We start from the raw sequence: 16,440 nt of genomic DNA on the forward strand, positions 1-16,440 counted from the left end.
AACAAGAACATACAACCTCCTCACAGACAGCAGTGGAACAGAACCTGGGTCACTGAAGCAGAAAATTACTTTTTACAGGAGTCCATAATTATTGCTACTAATTTTTTAATCAATGATTATCGCTGCTCAAAATTACCATGGCATGAGAGTATTTTTTAGAATATTATCGCCAATTTAGGCACACACTCTCAAAAAAGGTGTTTTTTATTCACCAAAATAAGCTTTTTTTCATAAAAGTAGGATTTCCAAGAATAAATGTGCAACACCTCTCTATTCTTTCATCCACAGACAATGTGTTTAGTGCTAAATTACATTTTTTTAAAAATACCAATAGTACTATTGTCACTCATGTGGCCCCCTGGGATGATACACTGCTGTTGTAATTGAGGGGCTTTCTCATCCGAACTGGCCCCTCCCTCTCTCCAGTCATGGAAGAACCCTCTACTGTGACCTTTCCTCTCCGGGCCCTTGCAGTGGCTTTGCAAAGCTTCACTGCATCCCTCAACACACATTCCCGCAGCCTGGAATGTGCCAGTTGGCAGCATTCAACTACAGACATCTTGATGTGCTGGAAGACCAACAAGTTTTGGGCAGAGCAAAGATCACTGAGTTGATGTCTGTCTCGGTGTATGTCCTTGGGAGCAGCCCTGAGATCAGAGACTCCTCTGTCACACAGCTGCCCGAGCTGAGCCGTGGCACTGGCCCTCAGATCTTTCTCCACACCGTCTCCGCAAACAGTCTTCAAAGAGATGAGCAACTGTCTCGTCCTCACTGTTCAGGGAATGTCTGCAGAATGCTCTGTGCTAACACTGGGTGGACTTGTGGTCAGAGTTGTTGGTCTGAACAGCAGGTAGTGCAGCAATGTCCAGCTGGCCAGACCATTCTTAGCAATATCGGGTTCAGATAGAGCATAGTGGTACATTGAGCCTGTGTACTTAGGATCCACTTGTAGCTTGATGCAGTCACACATGAAAGTGATCATCAGGGTGAGGGCAACATTTTTGCCCACCCCCCCCCAGTTGTCCAGGGACTTGTGCGTTGTGATCCATCTGACCCAATCCATCTTGGATCCCCAGATAAATCCAAGCTGGAGGAGCAGAGGACGAGCACCTGCACCAAGTACAGCAGCCCTGACAGCACCTCATACCTGATGATGAGGTTCTTTATCGAGTTACCGATAGGGAGCACCCTCCCCAGAGCCCCATTCTGTTTTACCTTCCCAGTCTGCTTCGGCCAATTCTTGTTCCCCACCTTGGCCTCTCCGAACCAGATCCCCAGCATTTTCACGTAATCGGAGCAGCTGGTGAAGGGGACTCTGGATTGGCCAGGCCACACTCTTCAAGTCATTAACCTTGGCCCTTGATGCCAACCCAAACTGGTCACAGAAGCTGATCAATCTTCAAACTGACTTTGGATCTGAGCAGAAGATGGTGGCATCATCCATGTACAGGGAGGTTTTCATTTGGGTCCCTCTATAGCCCACGACATCATCTCTCTTATGCTCTCATCCTTCCTGATGGTTTCAGCAAAGGGTTCTATTTAGCACACAAATAAGATGGGAGAGTGGGCAGCCCTGCCTGAATCCAGACTTGATGGGGAAGCTATCTGTTTCCCACCCATTGATTTGGTCTGCACGACAGATGTTAGCTCCAAATCCTGATTCCCACCCCACAGCCCATTTTAGAGAGTACATCCATCACGTAGGTGTGTGATATCCTGTCAAAGGCTTTCTCCTGGTCCAAGTTCACTCAGACCAGAACATCCATCACGTAGGTGTGTGATATCCTGTCAAAGGCTTTCTCCTGGTCCAAGTTCACTGGGCAGGCTTCCATAAGACCATAAGACATAGAAACAGAATTAAGCCATTCAGCCCATTGATTCTGCTTCGTCATTCCATCATGGCTGATTTACTATCCTTCTCAGCCCCATTCTGCTGCCTTCTCCCCATAACCTTTGACACTCTGATTAATCAAGAACCTATCAACCTCCACCTTAAAAATACCCAATAACTTGGCATGCACAGCCGTCTGTAGCAATCAGTTCCACAGATTCACCACCCTTTGGCTAAAGAATTTTGGTAGTCTCTCGATTCTGAGGCTATGCCCTCTGGTCCTAGACTCCCCCACTATAGGAAACATCCTCTCCACATCCTCTTAAAGCTAGGCTTTTCAATATTTGATAAGTTTCAAAGAGATTCCCCCCACGCCCCCCCCCCAAACACCTAGTTCTTCTAAACTCCAGCGATCACAGGCCCAGAGCCATCAAAGGTTACTTATTTGTTAACCCTTTCATTTCTGGGATCATTCTGGTGAATCTCCTCTGACAGTACATCCTTTCTTAGATAAGGCGCCCAAAACTGCTCTCAGTACTCCAAGTGTGGTCTGACCAATGCTTTATAAAGCCTCAGCATTCCATTCTTGCTTTTTTATTCTAGTCCCCTTGAAATGAATGCTAACATTTCATTTGCCTTCCTTATCACCCATTCAACCTGCAAGTTATAGGGAATCCTACACAAGGACTCCCAAGTCCCGTTGACCTCAGATTATTGAGTTTCCTCCCTGTTTACAAGATAGTCTACGGCAATGTTTCCCAGCCTTTTTTTTAGCCCAATGCCCCCCAAAAGCACCTTCATACTTGCCAACGTCCCTCTTACGCGCAATATACTTTCTGGTGCCCCCATAGTGTAAAAACTTGTCTACAATATGCTAACGTGAGAAAAATGATTCAGCTGTGTCTTTGCAATTACATGTCAATTACATGCCTGCGGGAGATGGCTTGCAGCGAGAGAGAACAGTGCGCACGCACAGATCCATATTCACGCATACCAACAGTCCATACGTGGTGCTAAGGGGAGTCATTGCTCTAAAAAAAATAGATCCATAAATTACACTTCCTCCCTCTTTAGATTAATGCAACATAAAACTGTGGATACACAAAACATTTAATTTCCCTTTCATAACCCACATTCCAAATAAACATCTGCGGTGGAGAATTACCCTCCTCGTCCATAGCCTTAATTGACTTTCTGAATGTTTGGATAAGTCTTTCAGCTAACCCATTTGTTGCTGGGTAGTGAGGAGCTGAATTGAAATGTCTGATGCCATTTGTCTTTATGAACAGTTGGAGTTCTTCTGACATGTATTGTGGTTCGTCGTCACTCGTAGTTTGTTCTGGTAAGCCATTTCTGGTGAAGGTAGTCCTCAGAGCAGACACAGGCTTTGCTGAGTTTGTTGACTTCATTGGTATAACCTCTAGACGCTTCGAATGAGCATCCACAGCAATCAGAAGCATGAAGTCCTTGAATGACCCTGCAAAGTCAATATGTACTCTTTGCCATGGTGAAGACAGTCACTCTCACGGGTATAACGGTGCCTGTGGGGGTGCATTTTGGACTTTTTGGCATCCCAAACAGCTTTTGGCCAAGTCTTCAATCTGTTTATCAATTCCTGGCCACCACACATACTGTGGTTCTGGGCGAGACTCTTCACCCTGACCGTCTGGTGCAGAGTTTAGAGGGAACCACAACACGAGATCCACACATCAGTGTTTCCTGACATACTGAGAGTGGGATTCATCTCTCTGGAAATATAGGTTACCATCAGCTGGTCATCTTTGCATGGTGATTTCACAGACTTTTGACAATGTCAGGTCATTCCTTGTTTCCCTTTGTATTTCCGAATTTGTATTCAGCAACTGGCCCACCAATGTGGTGTGGAACACTTCTGCTGGGTCACAGTATGAAGACTTTTCTTCTTCAGTTGCCACCAGTGGAAGACGTGACAAGCCATCAGCATTGCTGTGTTGTTTGGTACCCTTGAACTCCATGTCATAAGAGTGTGCTCCTAGGAATAGTGCTGTGGTGAACTACATATACCAGAGTGGTTTGCTCCCAACAGACCCCTGCTGACTGCTCCTGTGGCTCCTCCCACAAACCCCTGTATAAAGGCGAATGAGGCCTGAGGCCGGCCCTCATTCTCCAGGATGTTGTGTTGTTCATTCTTCCAGTCAATAAAAGCCGATATCTCACTTCTTACGTCTCAGAGTGAGTTATTGATGGTGCATCAAGTGCCCAAAATTGTAACCATCAGAGGAATTCCCTTCCTGGGATTGAAAATGGACACAAGGGGCTAGTGATCTGTCACTAGTGTAAACTCTTGTCTGTAGAGGTAGTGGCGGAAGTTCTTTATTCCCTATACTAGTCTAAGAGCCTCTCAGTTGGTCTGTGCGCAGTTGTGTTCTGCGCTCATCAGTGATTTTGAAGCAAACACAATTGGACATTCAGATCCATCTTTTGTATTGTGTGACAAAACGGCTCCAATGCCATCAGGGGGACATGTCACATGCCAGTCTTATGGGCAGAGATGGGTTATAATAGGTGAGCAGTTCATGGGATGTTATTAGTCTTTTTGTTTCCTTGAATGCCTTTTCATATCTTTCTAACCATTCCCACTTTGCTCCTGTCTGTAACAGTACAGAATGCAGCACTGTAGCAATGTTGGGAGAAAATGGTGGTAGTAGTTTACAAGGCCCAAGTATGACCTGAGTTTGTGACACATTTTCCAGCTTGGATGCCTGTAGCACTGCTTCAGTCTTCTTTTGTGACTTACATAAGCCGTACTTGTCAATGACATGTCCACAATATGAGATTTCATTCTTGAAAAACTCATATTTCTCTTTCTTTGCAAGCAGACCACACTCATTCAGCCTGGTAAGCACTTTACCAAGGTTCTGGAGGTGCTCCATCTTTTTTTGCCAATCACAATAATGTCATCAGGTAACCGTGTTCCTGGGATATCTTGGAGCACTTGGTCTATTGCTCTTCATTAAATTGCTGGAGCTGATGTGACGCCAAAGACAAGACGATTACACTGGAATAGTCCCTTGTGAGTGTTGATTGTGAGGAACTTCCTGCTTGACTCCTCAATCTCTAATTGCAGATAGGCTTGTGACATGTCAATCTTTGAAAACCTCTCACCACTTGCCAAAGACGCAAAAATATCTTTGATTCATGGCAGGGGATACTGTATAGAAAGCAGCACTGGCTTGATGCTCACTTAGAAATCCTCAAGTATGCCAGTGGCTCTGGCCTTCCCTTTCTTGATCACCGGGACAACGGGCATGGCCCAACTGCTCCACTCAACATTGGACAGAATTCCAGACACCTCCAAGCTCTGAAGTTTAGCATCCACTTTTGCATGTAGTGCATAAGGTACTGGATGTACTTTATGGGATATTAGTGTTGCTGCTTCATTCAAATCAATCCCAGCTTTCATACCTTCAAGTTTGCCAATTCTCTTCTCAAACACCTTCTTACTGGCATTAAGCAGCTGTGACAGTCTCTGATAAGTGCTACCATATGGCTGCAGTTGCCTGTTGATGCTAGATTTAGAGCTTTGATTGAGTGCCAGGCTAGTTGGATTTTTCTCAACCATTCACATCTGAAAAGTGCTAACACTTCGGTTTTCAATACAGAAAGCTCTAACGGCGGTCTTTGCCTTCCATACGTCATATTCATCTTCAGTTTGCCTTTGGGAAATACTTTTTCACCTGTGTAAGTCATTAGCATCACTCGGATCTTCTCTAATGATATCTCAGAAAAAGTCTGTTGAAGTTAGCTTTTGAAATTATAGACAAAACTCTGTATCTGGCTCTATTTTCAGTTTTACACCTGACACATCTATTGTGATCCATATGATTTTATGATCGTTTCAGTAATAATATGCCTTTCTAGGCACATCAGTTCACTTTTCTCAGACTCAGTGTTGTCCAATTCTGATTTACACTTGGTTACTTTATTCATTTGCTTAGTTGTGCGCTTGAAACTTTTCAATCGGTTCTGCTTTATGTCTGCTTTGTACACCTGTAAAGCAGGCTTACTTCCTGTAAACTTTTTCTTTGAATGAACATTCATTTGTATCATGGGGGGGGGGGGGGATTTGACACATTGATAACATTTTTGCGCCATTCAGGAACATTTTGTGCATTTTACATTCTAGCCTCTAGTTCTGCTATATCCTTTGCTGCAGTCTCTGACGATATTGTAATGGTCAATCCCCATTTTAAGATTAGGTCTCTTCTTGCCACTAGCCTCTTCTGAGTGCTTTAACTATGGATGCCATGTATGAACCCTTAATGCATCAGAAAGTTCATCCCTACAGTCACAGAAGTGGGAAAGTTTGCACACTTCTGTGGTGTTACTAGTTTGCGTAAGAGACTGTACATCTTAAGGCCCATTAAGCTAAGAAGCATGGGGACTTTCATTTGTTTCTCCGCGTTGTTCATGTTGCAATACAGTTCCATCCTCTCAATATACAACTTCCAGTCTTCATTAGCGTTATCAAATTTGTCAACTTGCCTGAATGAAGACAGCACCACATTATTTTCACTTTCACTTTGCTAGTTGCACCTTTCACTATGTTCTATGCAGGCAGCCACTCAAGCGTCTCTTTGTTAGTGTCCATGATGACCTTTGTACTGTTTAACTCTCACTGTTTTGTCCATTAGACCATAAGACATAGGAGCAGAATTAGGCCATCTGGCCCATCGAGTCTGCTCCGCCATTTATTCATGGCTGATCCTTTTTTCTATCTCCTCATCAACCCCAGTTCCCAGCCTTCTCCCCATAACCTTTAGTCCCATGTTCAATCAAGAACCTATTAATCTCTGACTTAAATATACCCAATGACCTGGCCTGCATGGTTGCCAGTGGTAACAAATTCCACAAATTCACCACCCTTTGGCTAAAGAAATTTCACTACATCTCTGTTTTGAAAGGGCGCCCCTCTATCCTGAGGCTGTGCCCTCTTGTCCTGGACTCTCCCACCATGGGAAACATCCTTTCTACGTCTACTTTGTCTAGGCCTTTCATTATTCGAAAGGTTTCAGTGAGATCTCCCCCCTACCCCCATCCTTCTGAATTCCAGTGAGTACAGACCCAGAGCCATCAAATGTTCCTCGTATGATAACCCTTTCATTCCTGGAATCATCCTTGTGAAGCTCCTCTGAACCCTCTCCAATGCCAGCACATCTTTTCTAAGATGAGGGGTCCAAAACTGTTCACAATACACAAGGTGAGGCCTCCCCAGTGCCTTATAAAGCCTCAGCATCACATCCCTGCCTTTGTATTCTAGACCTCTTGAAATGACTGCTAACATGGCATTTGCCTTCCTCACCACTGACTCGACCTGCAAGTTAACCTTCAGGGTGTTCTGCTCAAGCTCTCCCAAGTCGCTTTGCATCTCAGATTTCTGGATTTTCTCCCCGTTTAGAGAATAGTCCACACATTTATTTCTACTACCTAAGTGCATGAACATGCTTTTTCCAACATTGCATTTCATTTGCCACTTTCTTACCCATTCTCCAAATCTGTCTAAGTCCTTCTGCATCCTACATCACACACAAAATGCTGGTGGAACACAGCAGGCCAGGCAGCATCTATAAGGAGAAGCACTGTCGATGTTTCGGGCCGAGACCCTTCGTCAGGACTAACTGAAAGGTAAGATAGTAAGAGATTTGAAAGTAGTGGGGGGAGTGGGAAATGCAAAATGATAGGAGAAGACCGGAGAGGGTGGGATGAAGCTAAGAGCTGGAAAGGTGATTGGCGAAAGTGATACAGAGCTAAAGAAGGGAAAAGATCATGGGACGGGAGGCCTCGGGAGAAAGAAAGGGGGAGGGAGGAGCACCAGAGGGAGATGGAGAACAGGCCGAGTGACGGGCAGAGAGAGAGAAAAAAACAAACAACTAAATATGTCAGAGATACCTGTTTCCTCAACACTACCTGCCCCTCCACCAATCTTCATATTATCTGCAAACTTGGCAACAAAGCCATCTATTCCATCATCTAAATCATTCATATATAGCATAAAAAGAAGTGGTCCCAACACCGACCCCTGCGGAACACCACTAGTCACTGGCAGCCAATCAGAAAAGAATCCTTTTATTCCCACTCGCTGTCTCTTACCAATCAGCCAATGCTCTAACCATGTTATTAACTTTCCTATAATACCATGGGCTCTTAACTTGGTAAACAGCTGCATGTGTGGCACCTTTTCAAAGACCTTCTGAAAGTCTAAATTTACAGCATCCACGGCATCCTATTTATCTATCCTACTTGCAATTTCCTCAAAGAATTCCAGCAGGTTAGTCAGGCAGGATTTTCCCTGAAGGAAACGATGCTGACTTTGTACTATCTTGTCCTGTGTCACCAAGTACTCCATCACCTCATGCTTAACGATTGACTCTAACATCTTCCCAATCACTGAGATCAGGCTAACTAGTCTATAATTTCCTTCCTGCTGCCTTCCTCCTTTCTGAAAGAGTGGAGTGACATTTGTAATTTTCCAGTCCTCTGGCTCCATGCCAGAGTCCAATGATTTTTGAAAGATCATTTCTAATGCCACCACAATCTCTAATGCTACCACTTTCAGAACCCTAGGGTGCAGTTCATCTGGTCCGGGTAACTTATGTACCTTTGGGTCTTCCAGCTTTTTGAGCACCTTCTCTCTTGTAATAGTAACTGCACCCACTCTCTTCCTTCACACATTACAACATCACACATACTACCAGTGTCTTCCAACATGAAGACTGATCCTACCTCATTTTCTAGCGGTCCTATGTCCACTCTCATTTCTTTTATTTTTAACATACTTGAAAAAACTTTTACTATCCACTTTGATATTATTTGCTAGCTTGTTTTCATATTTCATCTTTTCCCTTCTAATGATTTTTTTAGTTGGTCTCTGTAAGTTTTTAAAAGCTTCCCAATCCTCTATCTTCCCACTCAATTTTGCTTTGCAGTATGTCCTTTCTTTTGCTTTTACAATAACTTTGACTTCCCTTGTCAGTCACTGTTGTACTATTTTACCATTTGAGTATTTCTTCATTTTTGGAATACACATGTCCTGCACCTTCCTCATTTTTCCCAGAAATGCACACCATTGCTGCTCAGCTGACATCCCTGTCAGCACCTCCTTCCCATTTACTTTGGTCAACTCCTCTCTCATACCACTGTAATTTCCCTTACTCTACTGAGGTACTGCTGCACCAGATTTTACTTTCTCCCTATCAAATTTCAAGTTGAGCTCAATCATATTGTGATCACTAGTTCCTAAAGGTTCTTTTACCTTAAGCTTCCTAATCACCTCCGGTTCATTACATAACACCCAATCCAGTTTAGTTGATCCCCTAGTAGGCTCAATGACAAACCGCTCTAACAAGCCATCTCTGAGGCATTCAATAAACTCATTCTCTTGAGATCCATTACCAACCTGATTTTCCCACTCAACCTGCATGTTAAAATCTCCCATGACTACCATAACATTTCCCTTTTGACTCGCCTTTTCTACTTCCTGTTGTACTCTGTGTTCCACCCCCCCAGCCACTGTTGGGAGGCCTGTACATAACTGCCATCAACATCCTTTTACCCTTGCAGTTTCTTAACTCAACCCACGATAATTCAACATCTTCTTATCCCATGTCACATTCTTCTACCGATTTGATGTCATTCTTTACTGGTAGAGACACGCCACCCCTTCTGCCTACCTTTCTATCCCTTCATTATAATATGTAACCTTGGACATTCAGCTCCCAACTACAACCATCCTTCAGCCACGATTCAGTGATGGCCACAACATCATACCTGGCAATCTGTAACAGTGCAACAGGATCATCCACCTTATTTCTTATACTATGCGACAGTTTTGTCCCATAACCATCAGTGCAGTTTGTTGATATTCTCTGACATTCAGGTTCATACTCATCAACAATTGGTTGTGTCTTTGCAACTACGTATCAATGAAATAAAAGAATGCATGTGGGAGATGGCTTTGACTGGTGTATTCACATTGCATGGAGAGAGAGAGAGAGAACAGTGTGCATGTGCAGACAACAAATCAATATGTATTTGTAGACAATCGTCCATATGTAGTGCTAAGGGGAGTCAGTGTTCTAAAAGAAATTGATCCATACATTACAGATTCTGCTTCAAATTTTTATTTGTCTTTAAACCCAGCTTACACAGTACCTGTGCACTGTACAGCAGCTTTGATATCAACGTGATCCTTGAGCTTGATGGTTTGTAGCAAGAGTTGAAATATCTGGTTCAAGTTGTGACAGCAAAAGCCTCAAGTTCCCACACGTAACTATGTCCAAGCAGTTTCTGTTTTTTGTAGTTCACTTCATTGAAGCCTGTTTCAACAAGGTAGGTGGATGGAAGTGCAATAAAGGGCAGTTTGGCTCATCTCCAAAGACCAGGAAGCTTTGTATGACAGTGTAGCCACATCCCACAAAAGCTGACATTTTTGAAAAGTATTTCTGATTCTTTATCATTCTGAATTTCGATAATTTCTTTTTGCAAGCTCTCTTCCTGTTCTCCCATCTTGCAATGAATTGTGTTACTTACCCAGGCCAGAATTTCCAGATCGTTCAAATCCTTGAATCAATTCGGAAAATTCTTCCTCTGTGACTGCAGGTGTAAGCAGTACTCTTGCAAATCACCATCTGTGAAAGAGAGTGCCATACGTTCCATTAGGGAAACTGTGAGAATTTTCCCAATGTTTTGCTTATATATTTTCAATTTTCCGATAAAAGTAGACACTACACTTTTTGCCTGGATTAAATTGAAATTCTTACCCTGCAGTTTCATATTTAGGATGTTCATTTTATCATACAGATTAGCTAGCTATGCCACATCTTTACGTAGAAGTTCAATCTTGTTTCCCAAACTCTTGTCGACTTTAAACAAAATTTCAACCTTAGTGTTAAAAAGATCAAAGAAACATTTTAAGCAGCAGCCTTTTGGTAGCCAAAGCACTTCTGCGTGAAGAAGAAGAAAGCATTCAAACTCTTTATCATTATCTTGTCATAATAGTGAAATATTCTGCTCTTTAATGAATGAGCTTTAATTTTGTTGCTAGCAGATATTACAAGAGTTATGCTTGGCTGAGGTTTTTGGCTGCAAGATGTTGATGATAAGTTACACAATAGATTGCAAACAGATTTGGAATTTCTTTTTTCATAAATACCACTAAACCAGCATGGCAACCTGTTGCACAAGAAATCATGTTCCTAATCAGAATACTTTTATCCTCAATATACATTTTGAGCTCCTTGTAAATTGGTTCTCTGTTGATATTTGTTTTTAACTTTTTACAAAAGAGAATCTCTTCATAAACTTTTCAACTTTTGAAAAACTGTAGATATGCCATAAGCAATGTCTCGTCTCACACAGTCGACTCATCCAGTCGTATCCAAAATTCTATTTTTTGTCACTCTGTGCATAGTTGATACTCAATGTCTTCACTCATTTGTCAATACAACGAGCTACAGAGTCATTACTCAGAGGAATTGATTTTAAACTACTGTTATCCATTTTGAGAAGTGGTGAACACTTCTGATACAACAAACATTCACCAATTGGAAATATTATAAGAAGCAATGAGACCACTATCTAACTCTTCTTTATCTTTCTTAACAAATGACTCGAGTGTGCAACACTTTTCAAATACTTCTTTCATCTCCTGGAACTGAGTAATACCATGAGTAGCCTTTTCAGAGTGTCTTCTACGGAATCGTTCTGGCAATCTTGATGGTTTCATGGTATTGTTAGACACTACAGTGTTACAAATAAAACACATGGGATGTCTCTGATCTGACAGGAATGGAATAAAACCACACACCAGGTATGCAACATTGTATTGACACACCGTCGTTTCTGTTTCTCAGTAGGATTAGAATCCAAGGCTTCACCACTTACAGACTCATAAAGAACATGCCATACATATTTATCCATCACTAACAAGGCTAAACTAAAAATAAAAAACTAAACTGAGAATGCCTTTCGGAAATTGACGGTGGCAGTGAGTTGACGTGGATGGAATGATGGTAGTGGCACATAAAGGAACGGTGAGGCAAAGATGAAGGCACTCACAACACCGAACGTTACAGTGACAAGGACTCACTGATTGGTTTGGTTCTGGCCAGCTTTGCGTCCATAGAACTGTAGAGAAAGTTGAGGGGGTGTACACAACTTACCAACTGTTAAATTGCATGAACTCGTTCCGTGCCGTGAGTCAAGGGGAAATGCTGGGCACCCTGGGTGCTGATTTATGCATCTCCAATAATATCTGTTCAGTTGGTAAGGTGGGATGAGATTGCCGCGTTTCAGACACGTTGTGACGACGAGTGCTCACCACCTGCAGAGCTACAGTTCTTCCTGTGTTCCAGTGCCTCATCCTTTCTTTTTGGAAATGCCTGCTCTACTACCGGTCAGTCAGGTCTCGTGCCTCAAGTTAGGGTGCTGCTTCCTGCCCCCCCCCCAAGAATCTTTAACACCCCCCAATGACATCTATTTCCCATTGGGAATCATTGGTCTACACTTTTATTCCTTCAGCCAAAGTGTACCTCCATACACTTCCCAGCACTGTATTCCAACTGTCCCTTTTTCTCCTCCTCCTAATCTGTCTGCTACCCTGCTTCCTCAACACTACTTGCCCCTCCATCTGTCTTCATATCACAAAACCATCACTTCCTTCATCCAAGCCATTGTCATATAATGTGAAAAGAAGCAGTCCCAACACCAGTCCCTGGGGCACACCACTAGTCTCCAGAACCAACCAAAAAAGGGCTCTTTTATTCCCACTTCTTTCTTCCTACCAGTCAGCCAACAAGTCCACAGCATGGGTGAATGATGAGTTTGTGGCCTAAGGTAGAAGGAGATGAGTTATACAGATCTCGTTACATGCACATGCAGGTCAGCTCTTTGAGTGATTATGCAGAAGGTTTGAAGTTAATAACTCACCTCCTTCTACCTTAGGCCACAAACTTATCAATCACCTCTGATGTGGACACTTTCTGGAGGTCCAAGATCCATATGCTCCACGACCGCTGGACTAAGTGTGTAAATGTAGGAGGAGACTATGTTGAAAATTTAATGTGCTAAGTTTTCTAAAACTGACTCCTTCTACCGTAGGCCATGAACTTATCAATCACCCCTCGTACTTCCTCAAAGAATTCCAGCAGATTTGTCAGCCAAGACTTCCCCTTTAGAAAACAATGTTTTGGCCTATTTATCATGTGCCTCCACTCCCACCACCCTCCCCGTTGTCCTACACATAGATGCTGGCATCCCTAAGCAGTGCGAAGATGCCAATGATCTTCCTGCCAGGTACAGCACAGGTTTGGTCCGGAGCAGACTTAACCTGATTGGTGATGGCCTTGGACAGGATTTTGTAGTCTACACTCAAATGCAAAATGGGTCTCCAATTCCTAATGTCATACTTCTCCCTCTTCTGCTCGTAGATGGGGTTAATGTTGCCCTTCCTCATGGAGTCTGACATGTTGCCAACTAGAAGCACAGAACTGTAGATTTCCGGCAGATCTGTCTGGAAGCACTGTTCTGGCCTGAATGGTCAAGGGATATTATCGCAAAGACAGGAGCCCCTGGAGGCAAACAATGCAGGAAGCCTCAGGCCAGCAAAGGCTGACCTTCAGCTGCACTGGATGACAACTGGCACTTTGGGGCAAGGTGGTTAGGTAGGTCTGATGTCAGGAACTGAAGCTGTCAGCTGCCAGCATTGACCCCACCCCACCACCACTGTTCATGATACAGATGTCTTTAGGACGTGAATTTGCAGATTTTGCCAGCGACATCTCGCTTTACCGTCACCCACCCACCCACACCACTCTGTATGTTCAAAGTTCCTTTCTCTGACCCAGCCACTCTCTAGCTGGCCATCCTCAAACAAGGCACTGCTCCAGAGAGCTCAGTAGGAGTGAGGGTGTGAGTGTGAGGGGGCCCTGTGAGGAGATGTGTGTGTGAAAAGGCTGAGGGTGAGAGTGTGAGTGTGAGGGTGTGAGTGTGAAGGGGTGTGTGAGGGGTTGAGTGTGAGTGTGAAGGGGTATGTAAGGGACTGAGTGTGATTGGTGTGAACGTGAGGATGTGAGAGTGAAGGGCTGTGTGGGGGGGGGGCTGAGTGTGTCTGGTGTGTGTGTGTGTGAAGAGATGTGAATGTAGTGTGAATGGTGTGAGGGTATGAGTGTGAAGGGGTTGAGTGTGAAGAGATGTGTGTGTGAGGATGTGTGAGTGTGAAGGGGTGTGTGAGGGGCTGAGTGTGATTGGTGTGAGTATGAGGATGTGTGTGTGTGGAGGGCTGAGTGTGAGTGGTGTGAGTGTGAAGGGGTTCAGTATGAGGGTGTGAGTGTGAGGCGATGTGAGTGTAATGTGCTGTGTTCTGAGTTATTCTGCTGAGCTCTGTGGGCATGATATTTTGGTGCCGGAATGTGTGGTGATGCTTGTGGGCTGCCCACAGCTCTCCCTTTATGTGTTGGTTTTCATGCAAATGAAGCATTACGTTGCATGTATCGACATACCTGTACATGTGATAAATAAATCTGAACTAAGTCCAGTGCCCACAGTCTCGGGATGGATGGATATATGTTCTGGAGTTTTACCTTTAGCATTTTCTAACAGAAGTCCTCGGCCCACCAGACTTGGTTAAAGCTGCTGCTTAGTGAAAGCTATTCCTGTTTGTTTCATCGATCTAAGAAGCAGAGGGATGTACTAATTGTACTACCCTTGTGTTTCTCCTCAATCCTTTTGGTGCCTGAAGTGCCATAAAGCCAAGGGGGTTATGAAGGAAGAGTGGAATTTGCTTTGTGAGCACTGACAGAATTCTTAGAGGAAGAGCCTGGAACTCAGGCCAACATCCTTCCCTCAAACATCAGAGACAGGAAGGGTGGCTTGTTTCTGCCTTATATGGACTCAGGTCTTCAGAAACATCCTTTGTGTCTTTTAATGTGAGATAGTTCCTCTGATATAGAAACTAAACATTTACGGTCTTGTATATTTCAGTGTAAGATGGTTATTATATGCAAATCATTTTCTCAGAAATTAACTAATGATCTGTAAAGCTGATGATACAATTTTCAATCCTCAACAACTTTCAATTCCCTGGCCCTGATCGCCTAATTTTTCCCATGGATGTCTAGACTCCATGCACTTCTATTCCCCCCATCAAGATGCCTTAAAGCTCCCTGTTCTTCATTTGGTTCATTTCTGACATCTCCTTCCCCTTTCTTGATCTCTCTCCATCCATCTCTGGAGACAAACTGTCTACTGTCATCTTTTATAAACTTACCGATTCACTCAACTACCTCTTTCCACCCTGCCTCCTGTAAAAATGCTACTCCCTTTTCTCAGTTGCTTTGTCTCCTCTGCATCTGTTCCCAAGATGTGGCTTTCCTTTCCAGATCCTCCTTCTTCAAACAACAGAGTTTTCCTTCCTCTACCATTGATGCTGCCCTCACCTACATTTCCTCCATTTCCTGGACACCTGCACTCACCCCATCTTCCCACTGCCTTAACAAGGATAGAGTTCTTCTTGTCCTTACCTACCACCCCATGAGCATTCACATCCAATGCATTATTCTACGCAACTTCTGCGACCTCCAAACAGATCCTTCCACCAAACACACCTTTCCTTGCCCCCGCTCTCTGCATTCTACAGTGATTGCTCCTCCGCGAATCCCTTGTCCATTTGTCCCTTGCCACTAATCTCCCTCCTGGCACCTATCCCTGCAAGCGTCCAGACAGTCTTTCCAGGTGAGGCAACACTTCACCTGCAAATCTGCTAGAGTCGTCTGCTGCATCTGGTGCTCCTCGTGTGGCCTCCTCTACACTGGTGAGACCTGAAATAAATTGGGGGAATTCTTTGTCAAGCACCTCTGCTCTATCTGCCAAAAGCAGAGTTTTCTGACTGCCAACAACTTTAATTCCTCTTCCCATTCCTGTTTTGACAAGTCAGTTTATGGCCTCCTCTTGTGCCAGGATGAAGACACTCTCATGGTGGAGTAGCAACACCTCATATTCAGTCTAAGTAGCCTCCAATCTGATGGCATGAACATCGATTTCTCTTTCTTCTTCTATTTCCCACTCTGGCCCTTTACTTCTTCTCACCTGCCTATCTCCACTCTCATTTTTTGATGACTTTGGGCTTTGAAGTTTCAAGTTTCAAGACCCTGATATAGGAGTATCCTTATGATCGAGCACAATAAAAGTTATGGTCTTCCAAAACTCTCAGTTCAACTAACAGTTTCCTTGCATTCAGATTGAAACCCCAACAATTGCTCAATTATGTACATCTTTGAAAGTCCATATTTCACTCAGCTAGTGTATTAATATCTAGTTGTTTCATTGGTTAAAGGTTTTGTCTGAAGTAATGTGTTTTTTAAAATATTAAACTCAGTGGTGGTCAGCAAAATGAGATTTGGAACTTACGACCAGAAGACCTCCGAGATACAGTAGCAAAACCTACCTCTGAACCACTGAACACAACATGCTATTCAACCCTTTGAGTCTGCTCCCCTATTTGATCATCGCGGATTTTCTTCTACCCTTGACCCTTAACCCCCTTATGAAACAAGAACCTATTAATCTCTGCCTCA

Source organism: Hemitrygon akajei, chromosome 16, assembly GCF_048418815.1.
Source record: "Hemitrygon akajei chromosome 16, sHemAka1.3, whole genome shotgun sequence".
NCBI lineage: Eukaryota > Metazoa > Chordata > Chondrichthyes > Myliobatiformes > Dasyatidae > Hemitrygon > Hemitrygon akajei.